This window comes from Pleurodeles waltl, chromosome 11, assembly GCF_031143425.1.
Source record: "Pleurodeles waltl isolate 20211129_DDA chromosome 11, aPleWal1.hap1.20221129, whole genome shotgun sequence".
Lineage (NCBI taxonomy): Eukaryota > Metazoa > Chordata > Amphibia > Caudata > Salamandridae > Pleurodeles > Pleurodeles waltl.
The window spans coordinates 175,231,989-175,247,419 of NC_090450.1; the positions used below are offsets into that span (position 1 = coordinate 175,231,989).

Sequence of the window (15,431 nt, forward strand, 5' to 3'; positions counted from 1 at the left end):
CTCCAGCAGACAACTTTCTCCTCTCTTGTGAAGAATCAATTTCATAAACCAGGCAATAGATTGCTTTTCAACATCATGAACATGACATTGATTTTCTTATTCCTATGATCCAAGTACTGTGGTTATACTGTGAGTAAGATGCAGTGAGAATGTTCCTGTAATACCTGTCATATGACTGACGTATACAGCCATAGTTGGTATGTTGCATTTAGTCAGTTAATGTGCTGCCTTTTAATGTTACTTAAAAAAGCAAAATACAAGGATTGAGTGCCTTGTTATCTCAACTTACTACTTATCCAAAGCACCAACCCATGAATAAATTTTTAGGTAGTCCAGACTTTAAGCAAGGCCCTTCCCTGCCCCCTTGAATAGTCAGGAGTCCTAGTCCCCTAAGAAAAGGGTACTCCTGAACACCTTGGTTATGGCACATGGTTTACTCCTAGCAGGTGAGGGTTGTTACGCTTGCTAATGTTTGCCTAGGATGGATAAAAATACATTCCTCCACCTCATTGTAGATGGTAGAATTAGCATACAAAGGCACTTACAAAATACTAAGCAATATTCTCTGAAACCGGCTCCAGCATAGAATATTACTTTTGTAATTAACCAAAAATTGAGCTCACCATCATGAGGAAACAAACAAAAGTTACCATTTATAAACGAGTACAAACACACTCCTATAACCACTTCAGGAGAACAGAAGAATACACAGATTCTTGGACAAGGGGAAACACATGGATCCACAGCTCCCTACCTTACAAGGTTGCACTACCTCAAGCAGGAAAAGCTGTTCAGAAGTCTGAAGAAGGTGAAATGGAAAGCCTCCTCTTTACAGAGTTAAATTCTAAAATTGGGTATGACCTAAGTTGTCAGTAAGTCAAACACATGATCACCAATTATATTGTATTGCAGCTACACTTTGTACCCCTGATGAATCGCCAAAGCTTATTAACAGATGGGTTGCATGCTACCCCTTAAAAAAATATGGTTTTGATGTGCCTATTTAGGTAGCGTTTTTGTGTCGTGTGTGATTTCCAGAGCAGTGCTCTTATCCTGCGTCTGGTGCTGCATGTACACCTTTAGTTGAGAAATAATGAGAGAGAAATGGAATGGTCCATCTGTATAGGATTGTAGTCTGGTTGGAAGGGTGTGCATTTTGAGTTCTGCCCATGTATGAAGTGTTTTGGTATTGTACATGATGAGAAGTGATTTGGATATTTCCCGCCCCTTAGATTGCATAGCTGCACTTGTGCCTGAAGTGGAATGAAGTAAAGTGAGAGATTTTTTGAATGTGGTTGAGGCTGTTTTTTTGTGGGAGTAATATGTTATGGTGTGGAGGTCGGTATTGTCTAGGGTAAACTGATATCCATTTTTTCCTTGTGTTTGTGATTGGATCAATTAATTGGCCAGTGAGATCCTGCATTCTATTTTAGGTAGACCTACATTTTTACCTATCTCAGTTTCAAGTGATCTAAGACTTTCATAACTCTTTTGACTCTAACAAGAATTATGTTCCACCAATTAATTTCTTCTAATGGGGGAGATATAGGAGATGAGCTGAAATGCTAGTCTTTAGAGGAGTGTCTGTTTCTGTATTTGATTTAGAGCTTTACTTTGAAGAGGCACCAGACTTTACTCTGGATAATGTGCCTTGAAATTGGAACATCTCTCAACAGAGAAACGGTAACGACCTTGGAGTAGGAAGAACAGTGTTGCAAAGTGAATCATATACAGCTTGCTGGAATTAAGTTTAATTTTACATAAGTCACACCAGCTGTCCAGGGTAGCTTACAGGCTCCAACTGAATTCTGAAGAACTTCTCAGAAGGCAATGTTCTCAATTACCTGTTAACATTCTAAAAAGTACAACCAATAGTATGGGAGGACTCGCAACACATCCCCTTCACTAAACAATTTATGATACACTTCAATACTATGTAAACAAAAAGAGTAGACAAAATATAAATAAAATATAGAGTGAAACATAAATGGAAGGATCAACCACAAATTTGGTTGCATCCAAATAAATGCAAGACTTGAGGAAAGAATTATGCATCTGTTAAGGTACAAACTCTTTACACCATCTTATCTGCAACGATTATACACTAGTCAAGATACATAGGACCTGAGTTAGATTTCAGTGGATGGGTTACTCCATCACAACGGTGGCTGATATACCATCTGCCAAAAAATAAATCCCATTATTTCTTATGGGAATTATATTACGGTGGATGGGATATCCGTCACATTTGTGAAGGAGTAACCCGTCCACCGAAATCTGAATCAGGCCATTAATCTTTTCACCATCCTGGCTTACAATGCTGTCTGCATCGCTTATCATCATCTGAAGGTGAAATAAACCTTTAACGCCTTTGCGCCGGGACCATGCTCTTGGCATTGTCAGAATTGGTACATCATGCCACTTTATCACTCTAGACATGCTCCAAACACACCACTGTCTAAAACCACAACTTTCTTCTTGACCACATGAACTTCAAAGGGTCCCATAAATGCAGACCTCCCTTTCCGTCCAAAGCCCGGTTTATCACCTATACACCATTGTGGCCTCATAACGCTATTCTTTTGTCGTATGTCGATTTGTACCTCTTCTGGTAACTTCTCAGTAACTCAGGAAGGTTGTTCAATCCTTCCCTGGATTTTTTCTCTGTATCAACACATCCATCCATCCATGCTGGATTCTTCTTCCTACAACCAACCCTTCCTCTTAAATACATAAAAGTGGACACTAATGGTGTGGAATTTGGAGTTTTGTGATGTGCCCATCACATTGCTCTAAGCACGTCTGTTAAAGGTGTTTAGGTCTCAATTGCCCTCTGAAGACCAGATTTAACCATTCTGTTTCTGTGTTAAATAAGGACATTTGCTTGAGGGAAACATAATGCTGTTTTCAAGTGAACAATAGGATACACCTTCAAAAATTGTTAAATAAGTTGGATACATTGCCTGTAACAAGATGTTTGGGTATGCCATCCTGTGAGAACTATCCCTTGAGAAATTCTACTCCCACTTTGGTATCCAGTGACCCTGCACACTTCATCCCAACCCACAGCGCGTCAGACCTTAATAAGTAAACTAACAAGTAGACATGAATAGATCGATGGACCTTTTGACTCGCTTTGAGGTATATATCCCGTATCAAATACAAATCAATATGCAATAACTTTCGTAATCAATAGGAGTCAGTAATTGTCACACACCACGACCTTGCGGTCTTAAATAACCACACCTTTGTGAAAAAAATGTAATGCTTATTTACCTATATTAACAATTCTAATGTTACGTAACTTAATCTCAAAATCAAATGATAAACATACAGAAACAACACTGGCTGACCAAAGCGGCGAAAGAATCATAATCTAATCAAGGCTTGAGCTACTAAACATTCTAAAGTTACAGTACAAATTAATAGCAAGAATAACTGTGCAAACAATTTTACATATATTTAGATTCAGCAAAGAAACAACATCAAAATGTAATTACGTGTAACAAACTTCATCAGTGAGAACCCTAACTAACACCAGATTAGAATAACACATTTGGACTTCATGCAAAACAATTTAGTCAACACAAATTTGGAAAACATCTATCTATGGCTCTATCAAAATAGCGGTTGGTACCTAGAAACAAAAGCAAATAGACACAGCAATCAATAATAGTGATGGTATACCTCTCCTCAATTGGCTTAGCACGCTAAGACAGTCTTCATCATCAGGGCATCAGCCTGAGCAGCACACCATCAGGATTCAGCATCAAAATTCAGAAAAAGCTAAGTTTCTATAAGCAATAAAGTTAAGCACGTCTCTTCTCAAGACTGAAAAATGGGCAAAATGTTGTCCTCTTCTCAGTGCAGTCCGGCTAAGTTAGATTTCCTAAAACTACTTCCCATATCCCTATTGGTCCAAGAATCGCATGCTTACATTTGATCCAATGAAAATAAGCTCTCAAATCTACAATTCCACTAGGACATGATTCACATGTTGATGATTGGTTCTCGTCTCTTCCGTTCTCGTCATTGCGCTTATCAGGTAACAATACTGTTACAGCTTATACTCCAGTCAGTAAGTTCACTATTTTCTCCTGAGAGAGTCAGTCTCACGCACATTACGTTAAACATTGTTTCACTAGCAAATACATCATCTCCTAGCAAGCAGTTCTCATGAGAAAAGATTTCAGCTATGAGCACATGGTCAGAGCAGTGGAAAATCACAATTTAATTCTGTAAGCATCCATTTTATAAAACACCTAAGAAATGCAGCTTGAAATGAGGCCGTGCAACTAGGCCAAGACCTCACTATGTTAAGGCCTACGATTAATAAAGCTAATACATAATACATAACCCTTAATATGACTTATTACTACATTAATCAAACATAAGCTCAACATTTCATATTAATAAGCCATTAATAAGTACACTTCGTGAACATTGGTACCACTCTGCACCTTCAAATGCGTGCATTATTTTTCTACGCAGATCTAACCCTCAAAATACATGAATATTCATTAATAATCTTCATTAGTAATTCTGCGTTAACAATCCCTCCTCTGATGACTGTCATCACACCAAATCTTCCCACACAGATTTTTGCATCAGCTAAAATTCTGTCATTTCAATCCCCTCAAATCTTTGCTCCCTTTTCAAATTTCTCCTAAACAAATTTTCCCTTTTAATTTCTTCCCTCTTATTATTTTTAGTTTTCTTTTATTTGATCCTTTTACACAATTTACATATTCCCCATGCTCCAATTATGCAAATCACAGTAATCAAAGTCCCTTCTATTATTTTCAATAGTATCCCTTTCCCAATATTGCTGAGACAATTTACCACTGAAGCAAATCCTCTGCCAACTTTCTCCCAAACACCTGGTTCTTTCAGCTCTTTTAAATCAGCACTTTCATTAGTCAGATTAGTAAGTAAGCTTCTAACTTCTTTACTGTTATCAGGAATGTAGCAATAGCAATGCCTAGAATTAAGCATTTTACAAACTCCGCCATTTTTTGCTAAAAGTATGTATATCGCAAGGCAGTTCTGAAGAGTCATAGCTCTTTCAACAGCCAATTCAGTATCTATCAGGAGTATGGCTCCTGATAAATTTGTCAGGATGTTATCCACAATAGTAGACAACTTTTGAATCTTTATAGAATTCAGAACAACTCCTACTGAAGGTATCATTGCACCAAAAATATATCCCACCATAACAGAAGGAGGCTCTCTCCTTTGTCGAATGTGATGTAACTCAGTCACTTTCGGAAATTTCTTTAAGTCGTCAAGTTGAAAAAGCGTTGGGAAAACTATCCCCAAATTGCATGTCCCATACCATCCTCTTGGAAGACAGTATTAAGCATTAAGCCCACAGACGTAATATATCCCAGGGATTGCTGTATCCTGTCCATTCAACATAAATGTCCATTTACTCTGAAACAAAAACGCATGTCTACGTTCACTCGTACCCACAAATAAAGTGTCAGGGCAAGATTCAAACCTATGCACACAAAGCTTCCCTATGTGTTTTGCATCTAAAGCTAATTTCCCTTGTGTTTTTATTGCGCTATAAGCATAATCATTTCTAAAAGTCCTTTTTTCTAAAACCTTTTTCTAACTTTTCCTTCAATGCCTTTCTCCTGCCATCTGTGTGATATAAAAATCTTTTTTCTAAAGTTATAAACAAGCATGTCAGGTTATTCCTGTGAGTGTAAACTGTCCCAAAAGTTCATGTAGGCTCAAAGAAACCTCTTACTAATACTATGTCATTATTCTTAGCTACTCTACTCATGTACCTAAATATGGGGATAAATGAAAACACCACATCATGGTTGGAGTAGAAATACTGAATGTACTCCTGGTTACAGAATCTTGTTAGTAACAGACTACAACTTATCCCACAAGTAAGAGGCAAACTATGATAAGTAACTCCTTCGACTGATGAAGGAATCTGTGTACACACAAAACAATTCTTCGCATCCATCATCTCAACATACTCACTAAATAAGCAATAGAACACATTAGAAGAAAGTTCCCCTTGGGCATTATTTACATTCAGATACTTCTCATCTAACCTAAACTTCTCTATCGCTGTTAATGCAGTAGTTGTCTCTAAAGCGAAAGTATGGTTGGCTTTACTCTTATCAAGAACAGTCATACCGACAATCAATATCACACACAATATCACGCACACAATTGCCAAACCAATACTCATGTATTTACAGCACCTGTTCTTCCCACCCTGCTGGCTAACTTTACTCATGAGCTCCAAAGAATCAGAAAGTAGAAGAGAAAATTTATAAATTATGCAGCAAAAATTAAAACAAAAATCTTCTTTCAGCAGTTATTTACAGCTTTCAGTCTTACTTGCAGGTGCCTTTTCTCAAAATCAGTAAGCTTGACTTTTGAAAAACCTGATTTTGACAAGCTGCTAAACCAATTTTTTACAAATCAAGTTATCAAAAGTATTTTCCGGTTACTTTCAACAGTATCTTTCCTTTGTACTTCTTTTCAGATTTTTCTCAATCGTTCAGTTCATTAGCTCCTTCTAGTACCAAAATATTGACCTGGAATGTCTTGATCAAAACAAAAAGACAAAAATTCTTTCTGCCATTCACTTGTAGTTTCATATGCCCATTCAGGACCTTCGTACCTTCGACTTGCAATTCTCTTTCTTTTTAGTTTTCGATCTCCATTCAATTCTCCTCCACTCAGATCTTCTCTCCTTGTCGTATCTACTTCTTCTTCGAATGTTGTCACAACAACTCCTTCTTTTCTCTTTGCTTGTGACTCCGGCCACTTATCTCCGTTCAGTGGAGCCTTTCTCAAGGCTCTTTTCATTATTGAACTTGAAACTTCTTCTTGCTCTGCAGGATTTCCTCTTGACAAACCTGCAACTGGTTCAGGAGGAGTCAGATCACATTCTTTCATCCACCTCAACTCCTTCCTCCTCGGGGTCTGGCTATAGCTCTGTTTTCTCTCTGAAACTCCTCTACTTCTGGGAGAGCCCTCCTCTGACTAGACTCTCATGCTGCCTCAATTGGGATTGGCTTACTGTCACCATCCTGAAAGTCTTCTCCTTCGTCTCTTACAGGAGTGACTGAACCGTCCTCGATGTGCTCAGATCTGGCCTCAGTTCCTCTTTTTTCTCCTTCGTCTCTTACAGGAGTGACTGAACCGTCCTCAATGTGCTCAGATCTGGCCTCAGTTCCTCTTTTTTTCTCCTTCCGGCTCTGAGGCTCGTCTGGTCGCTTTTGGTACTTTCAACAACTCCTCTTTATCATCCAACGGATATGCCACCTTTTTCGTGTGGCTGGCGTGGATCCATTTCAGAACTCCAGTGCACTTCACAGCTGTGGTAGTGGTCAGAACCACCTTGAAAGGCCCTTTCCAGCAAGGCTCCAGCACGTCTTCCACATGTGTTTTCAAACCACTACCCAGTCACCTGCCCTCAGGGTGTGTACTTGATCTTGGATTAGTGGCAGTGTGGTGGCTTGCACCTGCTGAGAGAAAGAGCGAACCACATCAGCCAGACCTTTGCACTAGTCCAACACCATATCATCTGTAATGCTCACATGCACATTTGCAGGAACTGCTGGTAACCTCATTGCTCTGCCCATGAGGATTTAATGCGGTGACAATCCTGTCTTCCTGTGGGGTGTGTTTTTCATTGTCATCAGAACTAACGGAGGTGCATCAGGCCATTTCAGATTCGCCATTCATGATTTCAAGGTACCATTCATTTTTTCCACTAGTCCTGATGCTTCAGGGCGGTAACTACAATGCAACTTCTGCTCAATGTTTAATGCTGCACATAGCACTTTAATTACTTCATTGTTGAAGTGGCTTCCCCTATCTGATTCTAAAAAGATCGGAAACCCATATCGTGATATCAGTTCCTTAAGCAGTAGTTTCCCTACAGTGAGGCTGTAATTTCTTTGCGTATGGTATACTTCAATCCAAAAACTAAAGATGCATACAATCAGCAACAGATATCTCAAACCTCCACACACAGGCATCTCAATAAAATCCATTTGCATTCTGCTGAATGGACCTCTGCTCTTCCAATGTGGCTAAAATTAACCACTGTCCCCTTTCTCGCGTTCTTTGCTGCCAAGGGATGCAACAATGGCAAACTGCTTCAGCAACTTGTCTAAAGCTTGGGTTGAACCAATTGTGTTTAAACAGATGAATCATGGCATCCCTCTGGACATGTGCTTGACCATGATAAAATCTAGCCATTTGAGACAACAGACTATTTGGCAGAACCAATTGACCCTCTCCTGAAACCCACAATTCATCCTGTCTCTGTCCACATTTCATTTTGCTCCATGAACGTTTTTCTTCCCTGTCAACTTTATTCTGCAATGTTTTCAATTCTTCCAATGTATCTATTATATGCAATGCAAAACTCGGTCATGTTTCATCTTCTTCAGGTAACAATTCCCACTTATTTTTGAACGATATACAGTTCAATGCGCAAAACCTTGTGACTTGATCCGCATGTCCATTGCCCATTGACACAAAATCTTGTGATTTCAGATGTGCACTGCATTTCACCAAGGCAATCTTTTCAGGCATTTGGATAGCTTGCAGCAATTCCTTAATTATCTCTCAATTTCTCACTGTTGAACGTCTCTGTGACCACAACTGGCCAAAATCATGGACTATTCCAAATCCATACTGGCTATCCGTGTAGATGGTACGTTTTAGCTGAGCGGAAACATGGCACGCTCTAGTAGGGGCTACCAGTTCTGCTACTTGTGCAGAATACACTCCTTGAAGCCAAGACGCTTCCAGGATACCAGAAATTGTACACACAGCATATACTGCTCTCAGTACTCCTGTATTGTCTCTTAAACAGGAACCATCAACAAAGATAATTTGGTCATTTCCTTCCAACCGGGTGTCACTATTGTCAGGTCTCGGTTTTGTGTTCAAATCAATTACTTCAGGAGAATCATGCTCAATGTCTTCCAACTTTTCAATTTCAACATTTTCATTTGGCAACAAGGTTGCCGGGTTCAGCACTGTGCATCTTTTCAATGACACATTTGGTGACCCTAAAATACTTGACTCATATCTGGTTAATCTTGCACCTGTTAGGTACTGGGTTTTCGTTTTTGTAAATAGGATCTCAATGGAGTGATGGACCATGATAGTTAGAGGGTGTCCCATCACAATGCCTTCACACTGTGTGAGGCTCTGTCCAACTGCTACAACTGCACGCAGACAGCCTGGTAAAGCTGCTGCAACTGGATCCAAAGTAGCTGGGACATATGCTACTGGGTGGTTTACACCTCCATGGACCTACGTCAAGACAGACAATGAACATGCATCACGCTCATGACAGAACAATGTGAAAGACTTTGTGTAATCAGGCATACCCAAAGCCTGACCTTTGCACAGACTCTCTCAATTCAGAAAACGCTTTCCTGCATGTCTGATCTAACACTAGGGGATCAATGACGTCCTTGTGGGTCAACTTCTGCAATATCTTGGAAATGACTTAAAATTGGGAATCCATTGGCAGCAGTATCCTACCAACCCTAAAAACATCCTAACATCTCTGTGTGGCTGGGGACTCATATGCAATATGGTTGTTACCCTTTCTCTGGATGTTTTCCTTGATCCCTTCTTAATCTGGTGACCAAAGTATTTCACCTCTTTCTCACAGTATTGCAATTTAAGTGGAGACACTTTATGATCATTCTTTCCCAAATGGTTCAGCAAGGCTATCGTGTCATACTTGCACTCATCTCTCGTTTTGGATGCAATCAATATGTCATCAATGTACTGTACCAATGTCGATTGGAAAGGCAGTTCCAATGAATCCAATTTTTTTTAAAGATCTGATTGAATATGGAAGGTGTCTCTGAAAACCCTTGAGGAATTTGACACTAACAGTAAACTAGATCCAAAAATTTGAAACAAAAAAAATAATTTGGCTGTCCACATGAAGAGGCACTCAAAAGAAGGCCTGTGACAGGTCAATGACAGTGAACCATTCAGCATCGCATGGAATCTGAAACATTATCACAGCTGGATTTTGCACCACTGGGCAACATTTGATCACAGTGTCATTTATTTTTCTCAAGTCCTGGACAATTCAAACTTTCCCAAAGGGTTTTTTCAATCCCATTATCAGTGAATTACATGGGCTGCTCAACACTTCTTTCAAAATCCCTTGGTTTAAAAATTCTGCAGTTATTTGGGCAACCTTTATAAGCATATCCTGTGGCATATGGTACTGTGGAATCTGAGGAAAAAATGTGTTCGGCTTTACAGGAACTTTACTCTGCTCAACTCCCTTTATCAGGCCAATCTCCTTACCTGCCAGATCCCGCACTTTTTCTTCTACCGTTCCCTGTAAATCAAGAGGAAGCTCCCTCACTGTGAATACCGGAAATAAATTAATCAGGGGGGTACTCCTCATTTATTTTCTCACACTCTGTCTCTGGAGCTGCGTCATCCTCATCATCACTATTTGTCTATATCTCGATTCTGTCATTTGAACAAGTAATCGAGCACCTGGTTTTACACAGCAAGTCTCTTCCCAATAGGGATACCTGACTTGAATCACAGACTACGAATTTGTGCAATCCTTGAAAGTTTCCAATTTTAACCTGAACTGGTTCTGTACTTGGGTTGGTCAAATACTGATTCGCTACTCCTACAATCTGGACTGTCTTTCCTAAAATGGGCAAATTCAGAACTTCTGCAGATCTCACTGTAGAGCGTGTAGCTCCTGTATCAACCAAAAATGAAACTCTGTGACCCATGACTTTTCCCTTCGCATAGGGACCTTTCTGATCTACTGCTAAGGAAGCTGCAAGCACACATTTCTCCTCATCTGAACTCTCGCTCACCCAATCATCGTTTATTCCATTCTCACTTTGTAATGGGAATTGGTGAACTGTGCTATTAATTTGGTTGGACCTCTGACCTATCGAGGAAGCATCACCTGCTGCTGTTCCATGGGGGCTTGAGATATTTGAATTTGCTGTCTAGGTACTATTGGAAGCTGCTGTTGCATTGGCTGCAACTGTGTCATTTGTACACGTGGCATTTGCATCTGCTGCATAGGTTGAAAATTCTGCATCTGGTTCACAAATTCAGATTATGACCTCTCATTCTCGATCCTCTCATGTTTTGAAACAAATTGATGTCACTTGTTTGCTGAACGACCCTTCTTGTACCAACATCGGCCACTCCTGCTTCCAAGGTCTGACCGCTCCGCAAGTGTGACAAAGCAACAATTTCTTCATTCCCTGCATATCATTCTGAACAACTACAGTACCCAAGTCAGGACCACGACTTACATTTCCTCTGCGACCTCTACCTTTCATCTTATTTTGAAATACCACATTTCCATGCTGCTGCGTTAGCTATTGTGGAAAATTTCCCTGCATCCCTGTTTGTGCCGTTTTCAACTGCATCACATCACCTTTTCTTTCAACTTTCTCTGCTTCAGCTCAATCTCATCACTACAGGACTTTGCATACTGCAACACCTCATCAATCGGCTTTGCTTGGCAGCAAATCAAATGACTCTTAATCATCTGGCTAATTTCAGGTCTCAATCCTTCCACCAATCTGAACACAAAATGAATCATGTATTTCGGTCCAATTGTCTATGTGACACTGTAATGTTTGAACGCCTGCAACAGTCTCTCATAATATGCTTGTATCGACTCCTTTGCTTCCTGAGCTGTCCTGTCTATTCTCTGCCAGTCAATGTTTTGGGGCAAAAGTCTTGTTTTTAAGAATTCAGTCACTTTGTAGTAATATTTCATTACCCCAGGAGATGGCGCACCCGTAACCTGATCTCTCTCTCTGGTTCTTTTGTCGGCCAATCTGTAATCCTCTTGCACTCCACCCACAGATCAGCTGGGACCTCGATCTCTAAAAGGGCGTTCAAGTCCTCCCACAGGCACTTTGCAAGTTTCACAAACCTTTCTGTCTGCTGGTACCATTCTACTGGCTTCTCTCTCAACCTGGGATAATCATTTGTAAAAGACAGAATGTCGCTTCTGGTCAAAGGGACATTAACAAAATTCCCTCCTGGAATCTCTCTCATTGGTAAACTTTTAACCAGATCCTTGCCCTGCTGCACATTTGCAGTCAGCTCCGCAGAATCCCTTTTCCTTTTATCTCTTTTCTTTACCCTTCTGCTTTCCCAGATGTCTAATGCTCCCCAGGTCTGGATACTTGGAGTAACTCTCTAAGGTGTGCCTTCATCACTGCAGATCTCATGTGCTCAAAGTCTTTTGTGTCAAAATCTAATCTGCAACTCCTTTTCAAATGTTTTGTTTTCTCTATTCCTATGTCGTATTTCTCTGCCAGGTCTGCTAGATTCTGATGCACATTGCTCACTTCCCTTGTAATTTTCGGGCATTGATATCTCAACTCTTCTTCTGTGTAGGACTCTAATGTGTTCACACCCATAGTTCCTCCAGTGAGCTCACCCACACTTCCATTCCTAGTCTTGTATAGTTCAAGTACTCTTCTCCCTTAGAAGCACTCTGCGGGGTATTCAGATTATCTAACCATTCAGTTAATTGCTGGACAGTCAAACCCTGCAACGAAATGTTGCTAGCCTGGACATGTGTCACTTGTTGCACAACTGCATTCGAAGTCTGCGGTGTCAATAATTTCAGGCTGTTCGACCCTATGACAGTATCCGGTTGAACTCCGAATGGGTTAAGGTCTAGCAATGATCTTGATTTGTCAAAAGTCTGTCCCACTGGAGAGACTACTCGAGTATTTCCATTAAGTCCTCCCCTCATTGCATTCTGACTCGGGACTCCCTGTCCGTTTGCATAGCTTCTCTCTTGTGCGAACAAAGGTACGATTGGACCAATGGTAACAAGTACAGATACAGCATCTGGGCTTGGTCTGATACTCAAGTTCTGTGGTTGCTTAATTCCCGCATTCTGGTTCATCAGTACAGACATACCTGACTGTGTCCCTGTTATCGGAGTGTACTTCAGCATTGTCTGTGACTGCACTTGAGGCAGTAAAAGTGGAGTTGGCTCTGTCTGAACCAATGTCGGTCATGGGAAAACCAGTCCTGTAAGCACTATTAAGTTTGTAGCACTTTCCACAATAAGTACATCAGGGTAAATTCTCTGGACATTTGACTGTGGCACCTGAGTTTGTGCTACTGGAGTTATAGGTGCATTAAGACTGCTCTGCATCGGGCTCTATGTCATGCTCGGATTAATCTGCACTGGACTAGCTGTTACGTTAGCCTGGGTCAGAGCTGAAGGATCTACACTAGTGCTTGGACCACTCTCCTGTGCTGCATATGGTGGTGGACGAGTTCCCAATAACTGTAAAATAAACTCATCATCGTCCGACTCTTCCTCATATGTCAGAGATCTCCTAGCCTCCCCTGATCTTCGCTCTCCACTCTCGCAGAGCTTCTATTTGTCTTTCTAGCGGCTTTCCTTCCTTCTTTCTCAGTATCTTGTGTAATCGCTGGAAACATCTTAATCCCCTGTAAATTCTCGGTTCTCCACAATTTCTGACCAATGCCCCATCTAGCCTCCGCTAGTGTCTTCTCTGCCTTTCTCACCTCCTCTCAAATTTCTGTTGCTGTTGCTGTCTGGCTACTAGCTCCCAAATCGCCAATGCCTCAAACTGTGCTGGTCTCGGAGGGGGTTTTAGATCATATAGCACCCTCCTCTGATTCTCTAAACTCCTCAAATTAAATGTTTCATGGGCAGGGAAAGCTAAACTCTCATCTTTCTCTGTCACTTTGCACCACTGTTTTAACCAAAGACATGGCGCAATGCCCTTTTCTTCGATTACAGTGTAAGCTGGTGTACATTCGAGTGGTGCTACATCTCCTATGCTTGTGGTAATGTAGACATCTCCCCTTAACGCTTTTTCTAAAGCTTTGAAAAGTTTAATTTCTGTGACCTATATTTTGTTTTAAATCAAATCAGGAAGTGACTTTAATCCCAGGATTATCTCTTCACTCACCTTGTCAACCAGATGCACTTCACGGAAGGCTGCCAGTCCGTGCGCGACCCTTCTCACTAACCAGCCTATCCCAGCACGCTCGTATTGCAGCTGACAATGACTTGCGGCTTGTTCTCCCAAACTCAGATTCACACAAAACTAATGAAAAATTATTGTAAGCACTAAACAAAATCAAAACTCAATTTGTCTGTTTACTACAGGTAAGGTAACACAATTGCTTCAGAAACTTTACAGATTTTTCACTGACAGCATTTCGCTCTAACAGCTACTCCTTCTATCTCAGTTTCCCTGATTCGCAAGCAAAATAGGACCCACAAATTTCACTCTCAACTGATCAGTGGGTCTGTCCTGGTGCACATAGGACTCGCCAGATCTCAGTCGAAAAATTATTTCACTCACTTTGACTCACACTCTGACTTGTCGACCACGGCGATCGACCTATTAAAACAGACAAATTACAACAAAAACTAAGTGTCTCATACATTTTTCAGTATATTCCAGAGTCTTTGACCACGCAGGGCCCGTACAGCAACAACCACGTGGACACCTTTTGAGCACAAAGCACCACACACATGTGAAGTTCGACGACTTTCGTACTCTCACACTTCGGAGTACACACACTCCTCCTACAACTTCATTTGGAGTACGCAAACTCCCTCAACCCTCACAAACATCACAATTCACCTGCGATCTGCATAAGCTGTGCAAACACAAAACCTACTTCTTTCACACTGTCACCAGAACGCCCAGAACATCCTCAAATGACCACTGGCATGCTCCAAGATTCTGGTAAAGTCATTTTAGGGACTTAGGAGCACATTATCTCTCCAATTTGTATAATTGAATCTAAACAAATCCAAATCTCTGTGTTGATGGGCTCTTAAAAGTCAAACCCTGTACCGGGCCTCTATGATGGGCTCTTAAGGAGAGAAACCATCAGTCTGCTACCATCTCTGTTAGCGCATCAGACTTTAATAAGTAAACTTACAAGAGATGCGAATAAGTCGATGGACCTTTTGACTCGCTTTGAGGTTTTCCCAACATATTTCTCATATGAAATACAAACCAATATTCAATAGCAATCAATAAAATTTGTAATCAATAGAAGTCAGTAATCATCACACACCATGACCTTGCGGTCATGAATAACCACACCTTTGTGAAAAAATGTGAATGTTTATTTCCCTATATTACCAATGCTAATGCTACGTAACTTAATCTCAAAATCAAATGATAAACATACAGAGACAACACTGGCGACCAAAGCGTCAAAAGAATCATAATTTAATCAAAGCTTGAGCTACTACACATTATGAAGTTACAGTAAAAATTAATAACAAGAATAGCTGTGCAAACTATATTACATACATTTAGATTCAGAAAAGAAAGGGCATCAAAATGTCATTACATGTAACGAACTTCATCAGTGAGAACCCTAATTAA

At 40.5% G+C, this 15,431-nt stretch overlaps 1 protein-coding gene across 1 annotated transcript in view; it reads left to right on the forward strand.

Moving 5' to 3' along the window:
* Positions 1-15,431, forward strand: part of LOC138265558 (glutathione hydrolase-like YwrD proenzyme) — a 389,347-nt gene that overhangs the window by 109,197 nt on the left and 264,719 nt on the right. The window lies entirely within an intron of this gene.